Raw genomic sequence first — 24,951 nt, forward strand, 5'->3', positions numbered from 1 at the left:
CAAATTCTGAATTTGGATAGCTATACCTAAAGGCTACTTGTTTTCACTTGTGTTTGGTGCTATTGAGATTCTCCATATCATCACAAACTAGGATTAGAGGAATCGTATTACAGGTGAATGGGTATCTGGAGTTATTTAACAATATTTTTTTCTATTTTGTTACTTAATTCAGAGACATGATTATTTTTATTCTTTTTTGTTTGTTTTTTTGTGAGGCAATTGGCGTTAAGTGACTTGCCCAGGGTCACACAGCTAGTACGTGTCAAGTGTCTAGTCAGAGATTAGAATTGAACTTGGGTCCTCCTGACTTCAGGGCCAGTGCTCTATCCACTGTGCCACCTAGCTGCCCTGTTCATTTTTATTCTAATTTAATTGAGAGGCAATATACAGTAATAGAGGGGTTGATTTGATGTTTGATTATTTAATATGTTAGTGATTTCCCTCTAAGACTATCTGCAGTCTATCATGTATGTATCTTATTTGTACACATTTGTTCATTTGTCTGTGAGCTTCTTGAGATCACTGACTGGTTTATTGGATTTATGGGTATGCCCAGCACTTAGCACAATGCCTAGAACAGGAGTGGGTTCTGTGAAGTTTGAATTCAGTCAAAGGGGTACACTTAAGGACCTAGAGTGCCACGTGTGGCCTCAAGGTCACAGATTCCCCACCTGTGGCCCGGATCATAGGAGGCATTTACTTAAGAAATGTGTGTTGATTTGACTTGATTCAGAGTTGAGATAACCTGGTTTCAAATCCTGACACTTGCTAGTAGTATGACACTCTATGTTATTTAATCTTTCTGAGCCCCATTTTCCTCCTCTGCAAAATGGCAATGACAACAAATGAAGCATGACCTACCCCATAGGACTGCCATGAGGCTCAAATGTCATGGAATACATAAAGTGTTTTATAGACTAAAACATTGCATTTCATTATTATTAGCATTAATTATTTAATTATTAAATAAAGGATGGCCTATATGACAAGTCGCTAACATGCTGATAAAAAAAGTCACAAAGCTTAAAGGACACTAAGAGGGTCATAGTAATTACAAGAGGCAGCTAGGTAGAGCACAGTGGATGGAGTGCTGACCCTGGAGTCAGGAAGACCTGAGCTCAAATGTGGCCTCAGACACTTACTAGCTGCATGCAGCAGCAAGCACCTTAGCATACCCAGGATGGCTGCTAGCACAGGTCCTCTGATCTGCTTCTCTAAAGGAAAGCAACTCAAAAAGGGGTTATCCATCTTACTTTAATCAAACATATGTCATTTATCTAGTTCAGGGGGAAGTCAGCACCTTGAACTTCAGAGAATACAAACAGAAGTTACAAGCAGACAAAAACACAGCCAGAGAAAATAACACAATTTAGCAGACAGGGCTTCCAGCTGTCTGACCATTACATCCATACCTAGTTAGTGACCAGAGAGAGAAGCACCAACATCTGGGTTTTCAAAGCCGGGGGGGCTCGACAGCTGCCCAGAGTCTCATCTGGCCAAATCACACAACTCTTCCCAAAGTGATCCCCAAAGCAAAACCTTACCTCAGAGATATATATAGACTTCTCCAGGGTCAGAGGACATCACAACCTGTGTGACCCATTTGACTACAAAGTAACAAAAGTGATGCCTCCTGAAAAAAAAATGAAAGCCTCCCACCACAGGCTCCATGTGAGCACATGCAGCCTATTAGGGGACAGAGTATATTTTCAAATCAGGGAAGGTCCTCAAATTCACCTAGGCCTATCAAGGGGTGGGGAAGATCTAAAAATACCCATTACCATTATACTGCATGACCCTGAGCAAGTCACTTAACCCTGTTTTCCTCAATTTTCTCATCTGTAAAATGAACTAGAGAAGGAAACAGCCAATCACTCCGTTATCTTTGCCAAGAAAACCCCAAAATGGGGTCACTAAGAGTCAGACGTGACTGAAAAATGACTGAACTACAATAAATCATACCTGTTCTTAGTAGTTCTAATAACAAGAGTGCATATGGATGCTAAGTTCTCCACAAAGACTGAATCCTTCTACCCAATCTTCATTTGTGACATGGTTATCATTTCTTACACCTCAGTAAATATTCCATCATATTCACATTCACAGTTCATTTGTCCATTCCCCAGTTGATGGGTGTCTGCTTTGTCCGTATTTTTAAACTCAGAGAATCTGCTTTTAAGCACTCATATAAAGAAGTTAACGACAAAGGGAGTCTCCATATAAACCACAATATTTACAGCAGCAGTCCTTCCTTTTTTCTCTCAGACTTTAGAAAGCTACCCAATATGCATTGTTTTCCATGAGTGCTTTCATAGGATATGGGTACCCTATTACCTATATTTGTGTAAATCTAGACATATACTAGACAAGAAGTGTATTTTGAGATGTCCAAGAGGAACAAACCAAGAAGATATTGACCTTTTGGGTCAGTCACCAGAACTGAGTCCAGTATATGTGAGACCCTGACAAAAGATGGAAATACTTAATGTTGGAGAGTTTGTGAAAGATGGGCACACTAGTGCAATGCTGGTAGAGCTGGTGAGTTAGTTTAAGTTCCGGAAAGCATTTTAGAATTAAGAAAAGAAAGAGAATGGGGACTGCTAGATAGCTCAGTGGATAGAACATGGGAATCAAGAAGACCTGAGGTCAAATCTGAACTCAAACACTAACTGTGTGACCCTGGGCAAGTTAACTTCTGTTTACTTTAATCTACTGAAGAAGGCAATGGCAAACTTCTCCAGTATCTTTGCCAAGAAAACCTCAAGGACAGTATGGTCCACAGGGTCATGAAGAGCCAAACACAACTAAACAACAACAAAGGAAGAGAATAAATTTTGTAGCATTCACTTTTTATTATTTTGTTATTGTTTTTCTATCTACATAGTTGTAATTATTGCATTTCTTGATTTTCCTGGTTCTGCTTCTCTAATTTTGTGTCATGGTCATCATTTCTTACAGCTCAGTAATATTCCATCATGTTCACATTCACAGTTTATTTGTCCATTCCCCAGTTGATGGGTATCTGCTTTGTCCATATTTTTAAACTCGGAGATTCTGATTTTAAGCAGTCATATAAGAAAGTTAATGATAAAGGAAAGTCTCCATATAAACCACAATATTTATAGCAGCATTTTTTGTGGTAGCAAAGAAATGGAAACAAAATAGATGCCTATCAATCGGGGAGCAGACAAACGAACTGCGATATATGTGTAATGGAATTTTACTGAGCTGTAAGAAATGATAACCATGATGCAAAATGAAAGAAGCAGAACCAGGAAAACAATAAACACAATGACTGCAACTATGTAAATAGATAAAACAACAACAAAATAATAAAAGATGAATGCTACAAAATTAAACTGACCAAGAGTGTCCCCGTAAGGTAAAGAGATGAGAAGACACTTCACTTTGTTTCTTTGCAGAGGTAAGAGACCTGAATGCAGACCACTGCATATAACTTCAGACTTTTTTAATGTTATTCTTGTGGAGCTATTTTTTTCTTCTTTTTTTTAAATTCTGTACTAAAAAGGATGATTCTCTTGAGTGGATTTGGAGAAAGTATACAGTGAAAAATATGAATGAAATTTTTTAAAAATCAATGCAATTTATATTAAAAAAAGAAGTGCCAGTTTTCTTGAGGATAGAGAAAGAACTAATATTGGGGTGGGGAGCAGATTAGGAAAGGCTTCATCTGGGAAACAGAGAAGATCCTTAAAGAAAGCTAAAGATTATAAGAGTCAGAGATGAAGAAGGAGAGGATTCCCAGAATTGAGAATATTTCTATCTCAAAGAATAGAACAAAGGAAAAAAGAAGAGAGGGTAATAGAAGGAGGTTTTAAGGTGAGGAGCTATATGAATATTAGCTAACATTCTTCAGGCAAGGAGATCTTCTGGCCTTGCTGACCTATCCTGATTTTACTGATATGTTTCTAAGTTACTTTTGCTATAATTTAAATCCAGTCTTTGTTTTTACAAAAAGTAAATGGAATATATCTTCAAAGGCACAAGTATACTCTGAGCAAAATTCCTACTGTTTATGCAGAATTTGGCGTAATTCCTCAAACTGATGTATGAGAACCTTCTTTATTATTATCATCATTATTACATTACTACTCTCGTCCTTTCTGTCCCCATAGTTGTCTGCCCTCCAAAGCAGCATATATACTGTTATCATACATCAAAAACCATAGCCTTAAGCTAAACCACAGAATACTACTAGATAAGGCATCTTGTATTAACAAATGTCTTTATCCATTCTGCATATTTAGAACTTATGACAAATTCTTTCTCCTAATTTTGTTTCCAAAATGGAGATATCAAAAAACATGGAATGCTGGTTGTTCTGAGTCCGCACATGTATCAACTGATTGAATTCAGTTTAACAATAGATGAAGAAGTGGAAAAAAATAAACCATATTTGTTTCAGTCAAAAAGGGTTACATGTTTGAAATGCATGATGAAAAATAACCAGTTTAACTGAGTTTGTCACTTCTAACTGTCTGTTTGTTTGCCTATATAAAGCTAAAGAATATACCAATATAGTCAAATGGAAGACAGAAGCAAAAGGGAAATAAAATCAACTATTTGTTTTGTCTATACAATGCCAATGGCCTTATTTGTCTAATTGTTTAAAAAACCAAAACAACCAAGTTGACTGGGTACTTGGCCATCACATATACAATCTAAAGCTTGGTCAAATGTCAGCAGTTTGGCCTAAAGACAGACAAAATAAAATAAATCAGGTATACTTCACATCTACAGGAAGATCCTCCTTTGCTTATCAGGCTATAGGCTTAACCTCTAAAGAGTGGGACCTATTTGAGTATTCACAGCCGAAATGAAGCTCATGATTGTCAGGTCTGGTGGCAGTCTGTTAAGAGGTAGGGGAGAAAATACTTTATTGACCACAATAAAAGAATTGTTTCAGGAAGCTTCTAACCTCAAATAAAAGCTCAGCTGAAAGCTGTTGTGATCCTAGGAGCATGGAAATTGATTTGGAAGGAGAAACAGTTCACTTTTTGATCAGAAAAGGTCACTGTTCATGCATTTTCTCAAATTTAAAAGGTGCAGAAAATAGGAATTACATTATGCCATCCTGAATTACACTATGCTATTTTCCAATTATAACATGAATTTTCTCAGGATGATTCAGGTTCCAGTCACCTAAATTAGGATAGGAGGTCATTAAGTTACATTCACTAAAATCTATTTTCCAGAAGTAACTCAGAAATTAAAAGAATTGTATAGCAAACCAAAGGGGGTAAAATTGGAAAACTAAAGACTAACGTCTCCGCTGTTCCTTTGTTAGGTGTCCAAAGGGAACATCACTGAAAACCTAAAGATAGACTATGAGGTTCATAGGAGGTAAATATGGGCTGGAAAAGGCAATAGACCCAGCAATGTGAGGACCTGTTTCCCACTGTGTTGATTATCTCTGTACTACAAAACTCAATTAGCTCTTTTCTTTCTGCCTACTTAGAGCAGACTGGGTTTCTGCAGGCAAACCTGCAGAATTCTATGACTTTTCACCTTGAGAGCAAGAGGTTGTGGTGAGGCTAAAACCTGATGAGAATAGTGAAATGTAGTTAAAATATATGGCCTCAGAGAAGTAGCTGGAACTAGCTAATTAGTGGATGCTTAGGAGCAGTGGTCTATAAAAACTGGAAATCAATACTTGAGGGATTGGGTATCTAACTGAAACATTTAGGTGGCCCAGGGGATGGGGAGTCAAGAAGCCTTGAGTTTGAATCTCTCCTTAAACTCTGATATGACCTTGTGCAAGCCTCTCTAAACTTCTTTCTTCTTATCTCTAAAATGGAGATAATAATAGCACCTACCTCACATGGCTTAAATGAGATAATATGATCCACAGAGCTTCTCATTTTCCTTCTGAATATTTTAGTGTTATGTTCACAGGACTTATGTTGAAATTTTTGCAATGTGAAGATATAATGATCATGCCAATTCAGAAAAGAAAGACTCTTTAAAGTGAAGAGAATCACGGTGAAAACAACTGAAAATCAGATGTCAGTTTTAATCCAATGTATAAAGAGAAACTGGAATCATGAGATTCATATCATAGCATTGTTCATTCTCTTCTCCTTCACAGTGAGCCCTTTGAAGTCTAGCTTCAGTCCTTGCCACTCAACCGAAATCATTCTCTTCAAGGGCATTACAGATCTTTTTTTTCTTTCACAAACCTGACTGACATGTGGGGAAAGGGGTCCTCATTATATTTTTTGCAGCGTTTTATGCTTCTGATTGTGCCCACCCTCCATCAGATTCTTTTTCTACCATAAGCACTTTCATACCCTAGAGGAACTTCTACCCTGGAACTCTACTTTCCTGATTTGTGGAATATTAGTCTCAGTCATGTTTCACTACCATACCTTATCTCTTGTTCTATTCTCCACAATCTCTTAATGAGCCACCATGTAGGCAGGGACATGTCTTTTCCTTCCTGTGTAGCCTCTAGTTCTGGAATCATGGGCCATATGAAGCATAATCAAATAAACTCTACCTTTGTTCCTGGATGGTTAGTGTCAATCTACTTCCCTTTAGTCCCACTCATCCTATTGACTTCCTAGATCAATGTGCCCTTCCTTGACCACCATCTTTTATATGTTCTTTCTCCCTTTAGATTATAAAATCTTTCAGATCAGAGACTTTTTGAGTTTGTGCTTGTTAATTTCCAGTACTTAGCACAATGCTTGGAATGTAGTAAATACTTAATAAATGTCTTTAAATGAATTAAATAATCCTTTCATTAGTTATTCTCCCACTTCTCTGACACTTAATTATTATTTAGATAGATAACTCGATAGTATAGTAAATAAATTGCTGAATTTGGAGTTAAGATGATTGGAGTTTAAATCCTGCCTTAGACACTATATGAGACACTGGGCAAGTCAGTTTCTGATCTTGTAAAATGGAGATGATAATAGTTCCCACCTCACAAGGTCTTTGTAAGGATCCAATGAAGCAATATATGTAACATGTTCAAACCTTAAAATGCTATAAATGTTAATTATAAGGATGAGGATAAAAATGAGAATGATGATGGCTACACCTCCTGTCTCCAAAATGAGAAGTCTTCAAGCATCTATCTTTGAAAGATTGTAGGGGGGTGGAGCCAAGATGGCAGAGTAGAAAAAGGACTTCCACACAGCTCTGGCTTCCACTTCCTCCAATACATGTAAAAATAACTCTAAACAAACTGTAGAGCTAGAGAATCCACAAAGTGACAGAGAGAAACAAATCTCCTGCTGAAGGAAGCCCAGCAGGCTGGCAGGAAGGGTCCATTGTAGCATGCTGGGAGCCAAGTGCAATTCTGACTGAGCCGAGGTTTTAGCCCCAGGGTGGCCTGACCAGCAGGGGTGGCTAGAGAAAACTTCATGAGAGTAAATCACCACCAGCTGTAGCAGTTTCCAGACTTCTCAATCCACAAATTCCAAAGACAAAATAAAAGGTCAGTGTGGAACTTTGTTGGGAATAGGGGGAGTGTGATCCGACTGCTGTCCCCAGAGCAAGAAGCAGAGGAGGAACGGTGGCTGCAGCCACTGCCCTGTGACTGCTTCTGGTGCTCCTGGCCTGCAGATTGTAGGGGGACCAAGCGACCACTCAGAGGGTAATTACTTTTGATCTGACCTGCTTGGATTCAGATCTTGGACTTGGGTGGTGGTCCAGGCGTGTGTGACCAGTGAGCCACACAGCATGTGGGGGCTGTAGAAAGGGCACCCATCTAATAGCACCAGAAGCTGCAAAACCCCCAGCAATTTGGGACATAGCTCTCTACATTCTGGTAACAGAGTTCTACTGTGGCAAAGAGCTCAAAAGTCAACTAATTGGCTGCCAATATGGGCAAGCAATGGAAGCGCAAACAGACCATATAATCTTTTTTGGGGGGACAAAAAGGATCAAGGAATGGAGCGGGAGGAAGACATTGAAGTCAGAACCCCTGCATAAAAAGCCTCAAAAACGAGCTCAAGAAGAATTTTGAAAATTAAGTAAGAGAAGTGGAGGAAAAATTGGGAAGAGAAATGAGAATGATGCAAGAAAATCATGAAAAGTGAGTCAACATCCTGCTAAAGGAGACCCAAAAATACACTGAAGAAAATAACACCTTAAAAATAGACTAACTCAAATGGCAAAAAAAAAAAGGACCAAAAAGCAAATGAAGAGAAGAATGATTTTAAAAAGGTGAATTTTCCAGATTGAAAAGGAATTTCAATAACTCACTGAAGAGAATAACTCCTTCAGGATTAGACTGGAGCAGCTGGAAGCTAATGACTTTATGAGAAATCAAGATACTATTAAACAGATCCAAACAAATGAAAAAAAAATAGAAGGCAATGTGAGATATCTAATTGGAAAAATCACTGACCTGGAAAATAGATCCAGGAGAGATAATTTAAAAATTATTGGGCTAGCTGAAACCTATGATCAAAAAAAGAACCTAGACACCATCTTTCAGGAAATTATCAAGCAAACTTGATATTCTAGAACCAGATGGCAAAATAGAAATTGAAAGAATTCATTGATCACCTCTTGAAAAAGATCCCAAAAAGAAAGCTCCTAGGAATATTCTAGCTAAATTCCAGAGTTTCCAGGTCAAGGAGAAAATACTGCAAGCAGTCAGGAAGAAATAATTTGAGTATTGTGGAAACACAATCAGGATAACACAAGACCTAGCAGCTTCTACATTAAGGGATTGAAGAGCTTGGAATATGATATTTTGGAGGTCAAAGGAGCTAGGACTAAAACCAAGAATCATCTACCCAGCAGTATATATACATACATACATACATACATATATATATACATACATATATATATATATATATATATATATATATATTGTGTGTGTGTGTGTGTGTGTATACTATGCCCAGAGTATAATGCTACAGGGAAAAATATGGTCATTCAATGAAATAGAGGATTTTTTTTAAGCAATCAGGGTTAAGTAACTTGCTCAAGGTTACACCGCCAGTTATTTCTGGGTGTGGTGCTATTGGAGCCCGGATTTGATCTCCAGGTCATCCGCTATCAGAGCCCAGATTTGATCTCCAGGTCATCCCGACACTGGAGCCAGTGCTCTTAATTGCTGAGCCACCTGGCTGCCCCTAAGCAATTGGGGTTAAGTAACTTGTTCAAGGTTACATGGCCAGGTGTTTCTAGGTGGATGCTAAGTGTCTGAGCCCAGATTTGATCCCCAGGTCATTCCGACACTGGAGCCAGTGCTCTTACTCGTTGTGCTACCTGGCCAACCCTCTGAAATAGAGGACTTTCAAGTATTCTTGATGAAAAAACCTGAGCTGAACAGAAAATTTGACTTTAAAATACAAAAAAACAAGAGAAGCATGAGAAGGTAAACAGGAAAAAGAAATCATAAGGAACTTATTTACATTGAACTATTTACATTCCTACATGGAAAAAACAATCATTTTTAACTCAAGACTTTTCTCAGTATGAGGATAGCTGAAGGAAATATGTGTATGTATGTATGTATGCATAGGAGGATGTATGTGTATACATATATATATGTGGGTGTGGGCATTTGTATGTTCATGTATACATAGAGGGCACAGGATGAGTTAAATATGAAGGGATGGTATATGAAAAACAAAATTAAGAGGTGAGAGAGGAATTTATTGGGAGAAGAAGAAAGGGAGTGATAGATTAGGGTAAATTATCTCATATAAAAGAGGCAAGAGAAAACTGTTACAATGGAGGGGAAGAGCAGGAAGATGAAAAGGAATTAGACCACCTGATTCTCATCAAATTTGGCCTAAGGAGGGAATAACATACACACTCAATTGGGTTTCTTACCCTAAAGGATAATAGGGGGGGGTAGGGAAAAAGAGGGGGGGTCAGGATAGAAGGGAGGGCAGATTGGGAGAGAGGGTAGTTAAAATCAAACATTTTTGAAAAGGGAAAGGATCAAAGGAGAAAATACAATAAGTGGGGGGTGGGATAGGATGAAGGAAAATACAGTTTGTTTTTCACAATATAACTGCTATGGAAATGATGTGGGTGACTACATGTGTACAATCTATATTGAACTGATTATCTTCCCAGTGGGGGTGGGTGAGGAGGGAAGAAGGGGAAAAAAAAATCTGGAACTCAAAGTTTTAAAAACAAATGTTTAAAAATTGGTTTTTTACATGCAACTGGGAAATAAGATATACAGGTACTGGGGTATAGAAATCCATCTTGCCCTACTAGAAAGTTAGGGGGGTGAAGGGGGAGGATACAAGAGAGAACAGATTGGGAGAAGTATTCAGTAGGCTTGCTATTTTGGGGTGGGGAGTAGGGGAAAGATGGGGAGAGAAAAAAATTGTAACTCAAAATCTTGTGGCAATGAATAAACTAAAAATAAATAAATTAAAAATTTGGAGAAAAAAAAAGATTGTAGAATTTAGAGTTAGAAAGAATTTTACAGATATAGTCTAAAAGATAAAGAAACTGAGACCTAGTTAAGTGATTTGCACAAATTCACATAGACATTTGAAGCCACGCCCATTTGTTACAAATCCAGCCTTCTTACACTACATCTCTTCTGTTCCTTGGCAATCTTATTTATTCAGGCACTCCCAGTTTAACCTCTATGAGGATTGCAAAATTGGACTGTCATCTTCAACATCTCCTCAAATTCCTTGTCCCACATTTTCAACTGCCTACCGGGCATTTCTACCTGCCTATCTCTAACTCACTAGCATCATTAAATCAACATGTTTTTTCTGAGAAAGTCTTGCTAGGGTCTTGATTGCCTTTATTTCGGTTAAGAATTCTGCTAACCTAGCAGTCACCAAGGCTGGAAAACTTGAAATAATCTTTGACTATACTTTTCCTTATCCATCACAGCTAATCAGTTACCAAGTCCAGTCAATTCTATTTCCATAATAATGACTTCATCAGTTTCCTATTTCCAACCCTATTGGTCTCATCTCAGTTCAGGAATTCATTACCTCTCACTTACATTATCATAATGTTTTGCAAATTGGCCTACCTTTGTCCAGTCTCCCCTCTTTCCAGTTAATCCTTCAGCCCACTAAAATGCAAGCCTAGATTAATCATTTCTTTATTTAAAAATCACCAGTGGCTCCCTATTTGTTAATGAATAAAGTGTATTTTTCCAACTCTACACTTTACTCTTCATTGGTGGGCTAGTGAATATTTAACAACCAGCCCTTCAAACTCCCCAAAATGTACATGACACACTTTTAAATTTAATCTGCATTATCAATGTTATCTTAATCACATTATTTAATCTAGACAATCAACAAAACAGTAAATCAAGTCCTCATTGGAACATTTGCAAATTTCTGAGGTTCATATGTTCATACCGAAAATTTAACAATTAGATCTCATGAGCTAAGTGTGAGCTGGCTCTAGCATACCCCCAATACTTTATACCCTTTATACATTCTACATTTCAGATAAAATAAAATAGCAAAGAATGAACAAGTATTTATTAAGCCCCATCCATGTAAAAGGCATTGTGTTGGCACTCAGATAGCTACAAAGACCAAAATAATCCCCACTTGCAAGGAGCTTACTTTCTAGTGGAAGAGAGAAAATAGAGAATAAGTAGAAATAAACTTGTTTAGTTATTTTTCAGTCATGTCTGACTCTTTGTGACCCCTTTTGGGGTTTTCTTGGCAGAGATTCTGGATTGGTTTGCCATTTCCTTCTCCAGTTCATTTTGCAGATGAGGAAATGGGCAAACAGGGTTAAGCGACTTGCCCAGGGTCACACAGCTAGTAAGTATCTGAGGATGAATTAGAACTCATAAAAATGAGTCTTCTAGACAATAACCCCGGCTCTTCACAAGGTATTTTGGGAGTTAGGGCAATAACAGTTGTTCGAATGTGGGGCAGAGATCAGAAAAGGATTCATGGGTAATCTGGAGCAGGAGTTGAGTCTAGAAGCAAGAGGCATAGGGAATAGCCAGCGCAAAGACAAAAGAGATGAACATGCAGTATTATTTGTAGAGAATAGAGAAGTCAGTTTAGCTGGATTGAAGAAATTTAAGGAGAAGGGTGAAGGAGAGTACTGCGAGGTTGGAAAGGTAGTTTGGAACCAGCTTGTGAAAAGCTTTAAAAGCTAAACAAAGGAGGTTCTATTTCTTCCTTAGAAATGATAGGGAGCCACAAGAAGGGAAGGGAATAAGCATTTATATAATACCACTGTACAAAATACTTTTACAATTATTATCAAAGTTTGTCCTCATAACAAGCTTGCAAGGTAGGTGCTATTATCACCCACATTTTACAGTTGAAAAAACACAACTAGTAAATGTTTAAGACCAGATTTGAATTCAGAACTTCTTGACTCCTGTTCCTGTGTTCTGTCCTCTATACCACCATCTGCTTCCTATATGATATACCAGCACAAAGAAAATCTTTTGAGAATATTCACTATTTTACATTTCCATCCTGCTGTGTTGAATATATCTTGTTCAAGAAGAGATTTTAGCTTCAATGTTGATTGAATCAGTGCGTGTGTGTGTGTGTGTGTGTGTGTGTGTGTGTGTGTGTGTGTGTGTGTGAGAGAGAGAGAGAGACAGAGACAGAGACAGAGACAGAGAGAGCAACATGGACAGCTTTAGAAGATAATGAGTTCCTCATTAGAGGCCTCCAAACTTGCACTGAATGAACCCTTGTTGAGAATGTTACATAGGGGAATTGTTTGTTCAGGTTGACATTGTACTAAGTCAGTGGTCTCCAAAGTGGGATATGGATATCCTAGGGAATACACAAGATTATCCACTGGGACGAGGGAAGAAAATATTAGAATTTCAATTCTTATTTATACTTTAATCTAAAAAATTAATCTTTACTAATATTTATTATGAGGGTTTATATTATTGCCTTCATTAAGGATTTATATCATTATAGACACATTTCACAGGCTCCACAAGCTATTTATTCTGAGAAAAAAGATGGAATTCCACAACACACTGAGATAGACAGTGGCTGCTTCATCCTTTCGCTTGCTTTCAGTGTGTTATTTCCTATTGCAGTTTACACATGCCTAGTTTAGTGGATTTGTGTTAGGCATTTAATAGATGTTTGTGGATTTACTGACTGCCTGACTTTTAACCAACCTAATCCTCACAAAATGAATGAGTAGCTTTGAAAGATTCCTGCACTGAGTCCATGTGTTAAAGATAGTACTAATGATGGCCAGCACAAAAGAACAAGAAAGTGGCAGACCTGACACCACTTTTGCTCCCAGGATGAGCTCTTTGTCAGCCAAGTAAGAGATCAAAACAAGATGAGCTAATCAGATCCAACTTGTTGGCAAAACAAAACAAAAGAAAAAGAAAACCCTACAAATGATCAAGAAGCTTCTCTGAAATAATGGATTTACATCCAATATCAATGATTAACTTCACACAAAGTGCAGACTGTGTCAAACCTAGAGCCAATAAGATATCTTGGTTACATACAGTATGAAGACAGTTCAAAAGCATGATTTGGTTCCTGGAAAACAAACAAACAAAAAAACAAAACAGTGTGTCACTTATAAAAACTCTCCGATCTGCACAATTCAACTTGGAAGAAGAATTTCCTGATCCACTCAAAAAAATCTTCCAAATGAAGAGTTCCAGTGAGTTTTGAAAACATTTATCAAAAACATAAAAATTCAGTACCTTCTGGTTAGTTTGCAAGAATAATGGGGTTGACATTGGGAAGATCAAAACTTACTAGTTGAATTTCAATTTTAAAATCTTAGTAAAGTTGGCAATTGGGATTGAAATTTTCTTCTACTTAGTTCTATGCGTCTTTGTGAGGTATGTTTCAGTTATAACTGGTATTAAAACCGAGTAAAAAGCAAGCTTTAGAAGAAGGCTTTCTAATAACTTATCACAAAATGCTAAACCAAGATTTTCAAAATAATGAAAAACATTCACATTACTCTCCCTAAATAGTTATTATTAAAATTACTATTAAATATTGAAAGACTGATTATTTTTTACTGGTTGTAAAATAAAAATTTAATCTTTTGTAGGAATTGTAGGACCAGAGCTTCAATGGACCTTGAAGGTCACCTTGTGCAACTCCCTCATTTGCAGATGAGGACATGAGATCCAGGAAGGTGAACTGACCTCTTCAAAATCACACAAATAATTGGAATTTAAACATAGGTACCCTGAGTCTAGAACCAGAGCTCTCTGCTATACCTGCTGCCTTTAAATATCTATTTTTGTGTAAGTTTTATAATCTCTGACAATAAAGAGTCAGGTGATGAAGAAGTACTAAAAATGATAACTTCCCTACTATTAATACAGCAGTGTGTATACGTGTATTTATATATACATTATATATATATATGCACACACATATAAATAATTAATAAAAAACATTCATTTGGGGGTATATGCTCAAAACTCTTTTATTGATAAGGTTTGGAGACCATGGCACCAGGTTCTGTCTAATAATAACTCTATATTTCACATTCTCTCTAGTCTCTAAGCTGCCTTTGCTCAAGCAAATGCCTGGAATGGAATTCTTTACCATTTCTGACTTTTGAAATCTTTCCATTTTTAAAAAAATGAGACTAGGTTTTATCTCATCATAAAGTATTATCTAACTCATTTAGAAGTTATTTCCCCTCAAATTTTTCATATCACTAGGTATTTCTCTTTCGTACTTATAGTCTAGTTTCTTTGATAGTTATCACTCATCCACCTTTGGTGTCCACACAACTCTCACCTGTGGTTCCAAGAAACTGTAGCATGTTCAGCAGCCATATCCTGGTAAAACCATCTGGCCAGATGTTCTAAACCTGATTGAGGGTAACTATATAATGAATTAGGGAGGTATCTACCCCAAGCATGTGAAGACTTCCCCCCAAAAATGGACATGTGAGAATGATTTGTTCCAATGGCCATGAAGGTGGTGAAAATAGATGCTGTGAAGCACTTGGAGCTTGGTCAGACACTGAAGAGGCCAACCAAGGTCATCCATTGCATCCTGGGTCATTGCCAGTTATCTTGACGTTGTCTTGCCACTGGACTTCAGAGAAAGTGAGGTTGATGACTTTGAACAACTCTCTCATTTAAATCCAGTTCACACACAAGTCGACACATCATCCATTATCTACTATTTTACCTCGACTCCAACATTGTGATGTCATCAACCCGCTTTGAGTATGAAGAATGAACAACAACAACACACACAAATGAACCAGCATTTATTAAACATCTATGTTGTGCCAGGAACTGTGGTATGAGCTGAGGATACAAAAAGAAAAAAGAAAAAGTCCCTGTTCTAAATGAGCCTGCAGTTTATCAAGAGGGACAAGGATACATATAAGTGTATTTAAAAATATACAAAAAATACAAGGTAATTTGGGGCAGGAGACAGTAGTAAGAAGGGGAAATCAGTGAGTCATCAAGCAGGAGCTAGTGTTTGAACTAAGCTTCAAACGAAACCAAAGATTCTAAGATCTTTTTTTCTCATCCATTAGATTTTAGGTTTTATGAGGGAAGTTACTGTTTTAAGTAATTTTTGAACCTCACCATTTGTAATCCCACAGTTTAAAAAATAAAATATCACCAACTATTTTGACTTTAGTGTCAAAAGAGCTAGATGGCACTAGGCATCTAGGTGACAAGATGAATAGAGTACTTTTTCTGTTATTAGGAAGAACTGACTTCAAATCCAGCCTCAGATATTAAACTAACTGTGGGACCCTGAGTAAGTTACTTAGCCCTTATTTGCCTCAGTTTTTCATCTGTAAGTTGGGGACACACCAGAGAAGGACATAGCAAATCATTCCAGTATCTTTGCCAAGAAAACCCCATAGACAAGTCCATGGAGTCCTGAAGAGTTGGACATGACTGACCAATAGCAACAGTTATACTTGACCTTGTGATTCTTACTCTAAATTTCCAGTCAGCTAACAAACCTTGTTTCTACATTCACAACATATATATGGTACATGCCCCATTCTTTCCACTCATACAACTGCCTCCACAGTTCATTCTTTCAATCACCTCTCACTCATATTTAATTGCCATAACCTCCTGATGCGTCTCCATACCTCAGACCTCTCCTCACTACAATCTATCTTGAATGTTAACTGCCAAAATGATTTTTTCTAGAGCACGGGTCTGATCATGTCACCCTTACCCAATAGACTGTATTGGCTCCCTATTGCCATTAAGATCAGGCAGTTAATAAGCACCTACTTTGTACTAGGCACTGTGCTAAGTTCTGGGCATTGTGTTAAGTATTAAATCAAACAAAAATTCCTCTGTCTTTTACAACCTAGTCTCATTCTACTTTTCCAGTCTTATTATAACTCCCCTCCACATACTCTATGGTCCACGTGAGTATTTCCTATACCAGTGAAATCATAGATCCAGTGCCTGTCCCTGGATAGAGAGATAGTATTTGTAGATAGATATAGAGAAATGATAAAAGAATAATAGAGAGATGTACAAAACAATTATGTAATACATAATATCTTCCACCAAAACCCTATGTTTTGTATTGTATTATTGTATTGTATTGTATTATAATAGGTATTGTAGAATCTCAACTTGTAAGAGACATTGCAGGTTAACAATTCTAACATACCTGACTCAGAATTCCTTTTCTAACATCCCCAATAATTAGTCATTCAGTTTTTGATTGATGGCTTCCATTGGAGGAGAACCTTCTACCTCCCATGGCAACCCATTCTATTTGGGATCACTCCAACTGTTAAATTTTTTTTCTTTATATTGCTTTGAAATCTGCCCCTTTTGTTACCCCCACATATTACTCTTAGTTCAATCTCAAGTGTCCAAATAAAATGAGGTTACCCTTAATTGTGGCACAGAGATGACCCAGAATTCTTAAAGGCTGTATCAGCTACATGTAAGCTTTGTTAAGTTCTCACCAGCTAGAAAGTCTTCAAGTTTGGGTTCACTAATGAGCTGTATCTTTCATCCCAGGATTAACCTGGATAATTCTGAAAAGAGTAATTTTCAGGATACTGGCCACCAATTTCCTTTTTTTGCCTTCTAGAAACTTCCAGAAATTAGATAGACTAGTTGTGATCTGCAATGGTAGAATGAGGAGTACTCATACACATTATGAGATTATTGCTCTTTTGAAGTATTGAAATAATAGATACTCTATGTCATTTAAACCTTCCTACTTCCTGTTGTGTTTACTTTTGGGGGAGTGTTTTTAGGAAAGATTGAAAAGTTCGATTCCAGTCTTTCAGATATTTTCTAAAACCTGGGCACCTCACTTTTAAAATAGTCAACTCTCTACTGTCAACGCAGATGGAAGCAAATCAGTTAATTTTATAAAGTATCATTAGTTGTCTTCTTTTTTTCTTTGTCTAAATGACAACAGATATCTAGATGTTTCCAAATATCTAGATGTTTGTCATCAAGTAGACAAATTGGATGTTTTAGTATTCTGTAGGTACAGTTTTAGCTGTACATATGTGTCTATGTGCATTGCATATCAATATGTAGCGCTCAATTAAATTAAACAAAAATTCATTAATTGCTCACTACAAGCAGAGTACTGCCATAGGCACTGGGGAATTGACAGCATTTATGTAGACATGGCCCTTACCCTCTTGGATCTTAGATTCTTGTGGTAGTATTCATTCGAATCCTGCGGACAGATGTTTCAGATGTCTTTTCCACCATAAAGTTCAGCAGAATGATAAAAGTTTACCAGCTTGCCTACACACATCAATACTGCTCCCCATAGCCTATTAAACTCTCTTGCCTCATTGCATCCTTTTGACTTCAAGCCACCTTGGCTCCAGAAACATCTCACGCCTACCCAAACTCCTTCAACACAGTTCCATTTCCTTTTAATCACTTCAAAGCTCTATGAAGCTCTAGCAATGTGCATACTCTTATTCCATTTTCTCTTTTTAGCTTAAATGATTCCACCTGCATCTCCTACCCCTACCATCACTCTATCCATTCACTCATGCCTGTGCGTGTGCACAAACACACACACATACATACACAAATACAAACTCATAATGTCTTACCTACCATCTGACTGCAATCCAGGCTTCTGCTTTCCCAAAGAAAATATTAACTTATATTCCTCCTACCTTTTTTCTGTTTCATACCCCCTCCCACCCACCTCTTCAGTCTATATGTAATTGGAACTGGCAGCTGAACCAATAGTGAGGCAAGGCAACATGGATTTATTTCTCATTTACTATTTGCCAGACACTGCGTTGGGGATACACATACAAGATAAAACAAAGGTAGTCCCTGATCTCAAGGAGTTTACATTCTAACAAGAAAGACAACACAAAAAAAGGAAGCTAAAAAGGGGGGGAGGGAAGGATGTACCAGTGTACTGTGATGTTAAAATTCAGAAAGTGGGGGGCAGTTAAGTGACACAGTGAATAGAATACTGGCCCTGGTGTCAGGAGGACTTGAGTTCAAATCCAGACTCAGACACTTAACACTTACTAGCCATGTGATCTTGGGCAACTCACTTAACCACAATTTCCCTGTCTTACCTTACCCCCTGCAAAAAAAAAAATTTAATTAAAAAAAATTTCAGAAAGTCAGAGGCAGAACTGTTTGGGGAACAAAGGTGAGCCAGCTTGAGTGCTCCTCAAAATGGTGGCTCTGAGAACTCATCAATGGGAGAATAAGACTGGCATGACACAGGGATATTTTAGAATAAAATGTCTGCAAGGAAAGATGAATATTTCAGAAGTCCAAGGCAAGGAAGGGAATTGATACCCCAAACTAAATATAATTGTGAATAGCTGGAGCCTTTTTTGTCTCACTGACCCAACTTAAGTAATTTTCCTCTGGACCACTGTGGTTGCCACTACAGATGGTACAGTAGCCAATACACTATTGTTTGAGTGTCTAGGAAAAGTGGAAAAGGAGTTATAACTTTTAAGATTTTGCGAGGCCCTGTACCAAAGGAAAGAAGACACAAATAAGAGGTAGCTCCATCTCAGAGTCAGGGTTCCCAAGAAGGCCATATCTTGGGGAAGGGAGAGAATCAAAGGGCATTCTTTCACTAATACTCTAAAAGCAAAAGTGAGAAAGTGAGAGAGAATTAGAGAGATTGAGAGAGAGAGAGAGAGAGAGACTTGGGAGGTATGATAGGTGAAACCCAAAATAACAGAGGAAACAAAGGTTCAAACTTCTGAGCACATCAATTTATTTTTTTTTCTTTTTCTTTTTTTTTTTTTTTATAAAGCAATCGGGGTTAAGTAACTTCTCAAGGTTACACGGCCAGTTATTATTTCTGGGTATGGTGCTGAGTATCTGAGCCTGGATTTTTTGATCCAGGTCATCCCGACACTGGAGCTGGTGCTCTTACTCGCTGAGCCACCTGGCCGCCCCTACACTTTTTTTTTTTTTGTTTTTTTTTTTGGAGGGCAATTGGGATTAAGTGACTTGCCCAAAGTCACATGGCTAGTAAGTGTGTTAAGTGTCTGAGGCTGGATTTGAACTCAGGTCCTCCTAACTCCAGGGCCACTGCTGTATTCACTGCGCCACCTAGCCACCTCTAGCACATCAATTTATTAGGCAATACATGCCAATTGCACAACAAAAATAGACCAGGCCTCTTTAGCTTGGTGCTGGACCCCAAATACAGGGGGGGAAAGATTTTATGAATTAAAAGAAAACGATTAACAGGATATAAGTCAGAGTACATGATTAGACTATGTTATTTCCAGTTGGAAGAAAGATGATGAATTTTCTAGTTGGAAGGGGAAAAGCATCAGTTTTAGTAGAAGTGGGAGGGAGTGAATGGGTTTTAAGGTCTTTCTATTTCCGGAATTGGGAGATGCGGACTATTTGCATCCACCTGTATTTGTGAAACAATGGGTGACTTATACCATCTAGCTGTCTATGGATAATTTGCAGAAAAACAACAAGATAGAAGACAACATATATGACAGCACCAGATGGAGTCAGTGTTCATGAGATAGAATCTGACTAGTTCCTTCAATTCCCACACCAAGCCAGCTCTATTTTGTAACTGGCCTTCACTCTATCTCAAGAAGCAAGAATTTATGTTTTATCCTTAGAGCACTGGCTCAGCAGTCCATTAGAAGTATTTTCATGGCAAACAAGAAGTAGTCAGAAGATATCAGTGCTTGCTTTGAAGTGGAAAGTTGGGAGCGGGAGGAATTCATTTTCATCGCATATTCTTAAGGGGGGTGTTGCACTATGAAAAACATTCTAACAAGGAATGATATTAAAAAATGGAATGTGCTACCTCAAAAGGGAATGGGCTACCATTTATTAGAAGTTTTCAACCAAAGGTGGGATGTCCGTTTGTCAATTATATTGTAGAGGTGATTTTCAGTCAGACACAGGTTGGATCTCTGGGATTCTTTCTAACTCATATAGTCTGAGATTCTGCATTAGAAAAATACAAAACACTTAGCATACATTATAGTTTTCTCTATATCACAGTCTCTGAACTCTGTGTTAAAGATATTTTGAAGGAAAACAAGAGGACTTGGCTACTAATTAAACACAAACCAAATATAAGTCCCTATGTCTGGATAACTGGAGGAAATCGAGGTATCCCTTACTGAAATAAGGGAGCTTAAAGGGAGAGCCAAATATTTAGTTGGGAGAGTTGGAATGATGAAGACTTTGGATTTGGATTTTTTGTTGTAATGACTTTAGTGTGATATTAAGACATACAAGTGAAAACCAATACCAGTTAAGAACATGGACTAGAGGTCAGGTTGGAAGGAAATTTAGAGAAATATTTTAGTAGTCATGCACATGGAGAAGCAGCACAGTGTTACAAAAAGAATTGTCTTCAGATTTCAGAAGAGATATGAATTCTGAAATTTGCAAGCTATTTGCCCTTAGGCAAGTCATTTAATCTCTCTGACCATCAGTATCCTTATATGTTAAATAAGACTAATAATATTAACACCACTTACCACACGATGCTGTTGTGAAAAAAGTAGTTATATAAACCTCAATATGTCATAGAAAGAGGAATCACTATTACTGTAAATGTAGATTGTAAACCTATACATCTTTGGAGTTCCCACCCAAGTGGATTAGTTCTAAATGAGTACAACAAGGCCAGTAAAACTGAGGCTAGACCAGGACATAAGATCATGCTTCACTTTTAAAAAAATCTTACTTACATTATTCTGAACTTAAGAAATAAAACAAGCATGTCCATAACATATTAGAATGGGGGGGGGGGGGGGAGGAGGAGATGATTGTGTCCATCTTTCTGTCATTGCCCAGGCTCTCCCTGACCAGATCAGCATCTGATGCTTACTAGCTGTGTGACCATGGGGAAGTCACTTGACCACTGTCAACCTTCTCTGTAAGCTTCATCATCTATCAAATGGGGATAACAGTATTAGAAAATCAGTTTGCAGATCTTAAAGATATAGATAGATAGGTGACATATACACGCGCGTGTTTGTGTGTGTGTGTGGTCTTTGGCATATAGTAGGCACTTAACAAATGATTGATGTCTGCCTACCATATGCCAAATTCCCATGATGATTCACAGATTCCTTTCTCATTCTCTCTTAATTGTAGTGCTTTCCTCTGTTATTATTTCCAATTTATCCTGTATTTAGCTTGTTTGTACATAGCTGTCTATATGTTGTTTCCCCTTTAGACTGCAAGCTCTTTCAGAGCTGGGGCTGGGGTTTTTAAACCTTTTTTTTGTATACCTAGTGTTTTTCACAGTGCCTGATATATAACAGGTGCTTAATAAATGTTGACTGATTGATGTGATGTTGTCTCCCCTTTTAGACTGGGAGTTCCTTGAGAACAGTGACTGTTTTTTACTTTTCTTTGTATGCCTAATGTTTGGCTCAGGTCTGGCACATAGTAGGAACTTAAATGTCTGTTGACTAAATGACTGAGATACACAATGATGGTAATTAATATTCTAAAGAGAATTAGCAGCACTCTTTCCATGTTCCAAATTATTGTGTCTCAGAATAGCTAGAAACCTTTTTATTTAAAGGAGAAGAGTAGGGGGAAAGAGTGTTAATAAGTATAATGATGGAAAGAAAGCAGATGTGATTTTTTTAAATTAAAGGAATTATTTTCTTTCCCCAGTGCTACCCTGCTGGACATTAATGTCCCCTGGCAGGGCTGAATCACATTCACATAAGCAGACTCCCTAGAATGGAGAGAGGGTAGGAAATAAAAATATATGTAGCTCCTACTATGTGTCAAACACTGTGCTAAGCACTTTTACAAATATTATCTCATTGGATTCTCACAACCCCCCTTCAAGGTAGGAGCTATTATGATCCCCATTTTAGAGTTGAGGAAACCGAAGTAAACACAAGATTACATGACTTGTCCAGGGTTACAGAGTTAGTAAGTGTCTGAGGTCAAATTTGAACTCAGGTCTTCCGGGCTCCAGACCTAGCACTTTATCCATTGCACCACCAACTATCCAGTAGCCAGCCTTAGCAGAATAACCAACATAGGACACTTTCCCAAAGGAAGCACAGCAAGGAAGATCATGGCAGCAGGTCCCTGACCTTATTTCTTTAAGCAGTGATGTTTCCTCTTCATCTGTGTTATAAAACAGTCAAGTAAGACGAATAGGGCTGGTAATTTACACTAGAAACTTGCATTGAATTATACTTGGGTAACTTATTAAATGAAGAATATTATCAATATTATATCTGTCAAATGAAAAAGCCCATGTGTGGATGGATTGAATCCACTCATCATTTTATGGGCCCACTGGCCTCCAGGGAAGAACACAAATCCACATGATGTCCCTGAGTGATGGATTTTATGTTCTGTTCTCAGAACTGGCTGGAAGATGTGCAGATATCATGAGGAGAGTGGGAGCACCCCATTGGCTAGGCACTAAAGAGCCTTTCTTTTGCCCAGCTTTATGAACCAAGTACTCAGAAAACCCTGCTGTCCAGCTGCAGTGATAACTGTGGGTGTATGGGAAAGACAGATGTGCAATGCTAAACTCTCTGACCTTGGGCTGGGTCATGAGGAAAGGGAAGCAGGAGCCCAGATGAGGAGAATTCCTCTAGGTCTTTTGCTTCCCCTGTTCACTGTGCTAATTCCTTGGATGAGATACGCTGGACAAGAGAGCCCTCACTCCCTTCCGGACGCTTGGGTAAAGACTGAATTTTTTTGTTACACTATGGAACAAAGTTCAGGAAATTCACATCTACAAAACCTCTCCCCCTATTCCTCCATTAGTTCATTGCTTATTATTGATTATCTTTCTGTTGGGTTTGTCATATTTAGTCTCTCCTGGGTGAAGCTGTATTTTCCAAATTTCCAGCCCTTCTGCTCCCCCCACCCTCCCCATCCAATCAGTTACCAAGGCATATCAAGTTCACCTTTGCAACATCTCTCATATATGCCACCTCTACTCTAATGCAGGCTCTCATCACTTCAAACCTAGATTATTACAGGTGGAGCTGTCTGCCTCAAGTCACTCCAACCCATCCTCCATTTTGCCACTAAAGTGATTTTCCTAAAGTGCAGATCCTATCATTGCACCCCCCCCCACTCAATAAACTCCATGATTCCCCATTGCCTCTAGAATCAAATGCAAAATCTTCTGTTTGGTATCCAAAGCTCTTCATAGCCCATCTCCTCCCTAACTTTCCAGTTTTCCTACATCTTATTGTTGTTCTGTTGAGTCTGACTGACTCTTTGTGACCCCATTTAGGGTTTTCTTGGCAGAGATACTGAAGTGGTTTGCCATTTCCTTCTCAAGCTCATTTTACAGGTAAGGAAACAGAGGCAAATAGGGTTAAGTGACTTGTCCAGGGTAACACAACACCTTACTCTTAAATATTTACTTTTCAATCCAAACACTGGTCTTCTGACTGTTCCTGAAAAAGACACTTCATCTCTTGGATCTAGATGTTTTCGCAAGCAGTACCTCATCTCTGGAATATTGTCTCTCCTCTGCTCTGACTACTGACCGCTCTAGCTTCCTTTAAGTCTAAACTAAGAATTCCACCTTCTATAGAAAGCTTTCCCCAGCCCCTTTTAATTCCCTGCATGCAAAAAGTTCTACCAAGATCCTCTACCATTTAGAAATCAGAAATGCTGAAATGCTTATACAGAAAATTACCTAAAACTTCTGCAATTAAACCACCAAAGAAAACAAATTGTGGACAAACCCAAAGTAGCTCATTTTGAAGAGAAAGAAACCAAGATTCAGAAAAGAAACACAATTTGCATAAGGTCAAGTGGCTGGTGAGTCAGAGCTGAAACATGAGATCAGATCTCACAACAGGAGACAATTAATGTTCAGATCTAATGGCAATTAAGAATTGGTTGTGGCTAAACCCACAGTAAAGATCAGACTTTTTCTACTATTGTATATTGTGGTATGGCTACTAGCCTAGAAATAGAAGATACTACTTATTTACCTTTTCCAAAAAATGTAAATTAACATTGAAGGGAAAATCCAACCTGCCTCAGTTTCCTCAACTGTAAAATGGGATAATAACAGCACCTACCTGTCAGGCTTATTATGAGGATCAAATGAGATAATATTTGTAAAGTTCTTAATATAGTGCCTAGAATATAATAGACACTTAATAAATACTTGTTTCAGAAAAACCTGGACTTACATGAACTGATACAAAGTGAAATGAGCAGAACTAGGAGAATGTTGTACACATTAACAGCAGTATTGTATGATGAAGAATTGTGAATGATTTAACTATTATCAGTAATACAATGATTCAAGACAATCCCAAAGGACTAATGATAAAGCATACTATATGCCTCCAAAGAAAGAACTGATATTGTTTAAATTCAGACTGAAGCATGCTATTTTTACTTTCTTTTTTTTCTTTCATTCGAGTCTTCTTGTACAAAATTACTAATATGGAACTGTTTTACATGATGCACATGTATAACCTCTATCTGATTGCTTACCATCTCAAGGAAGGGAGAGAGGAAGGATGGAGAGATTAATAGAATTTGGA

Source organism: Petaurus breviceps, unplaced genomic scaffold (genome assembly GCF_028583685.1).
Source record: "Petaurus breviceps papuanus isolate PSGF00001 unplaced genomic scaffold, PetGlider_PUasm1.0 179, whole genome shotgun sequence".
In the NCBI taxonomy this organism is placed as follows: domain Eukaryota; kingdom Metazoa; phylum Chordata; class Mammalia; order Diprotodontia; family Petauridae; genus Petaurus; species Petaurus breviceps.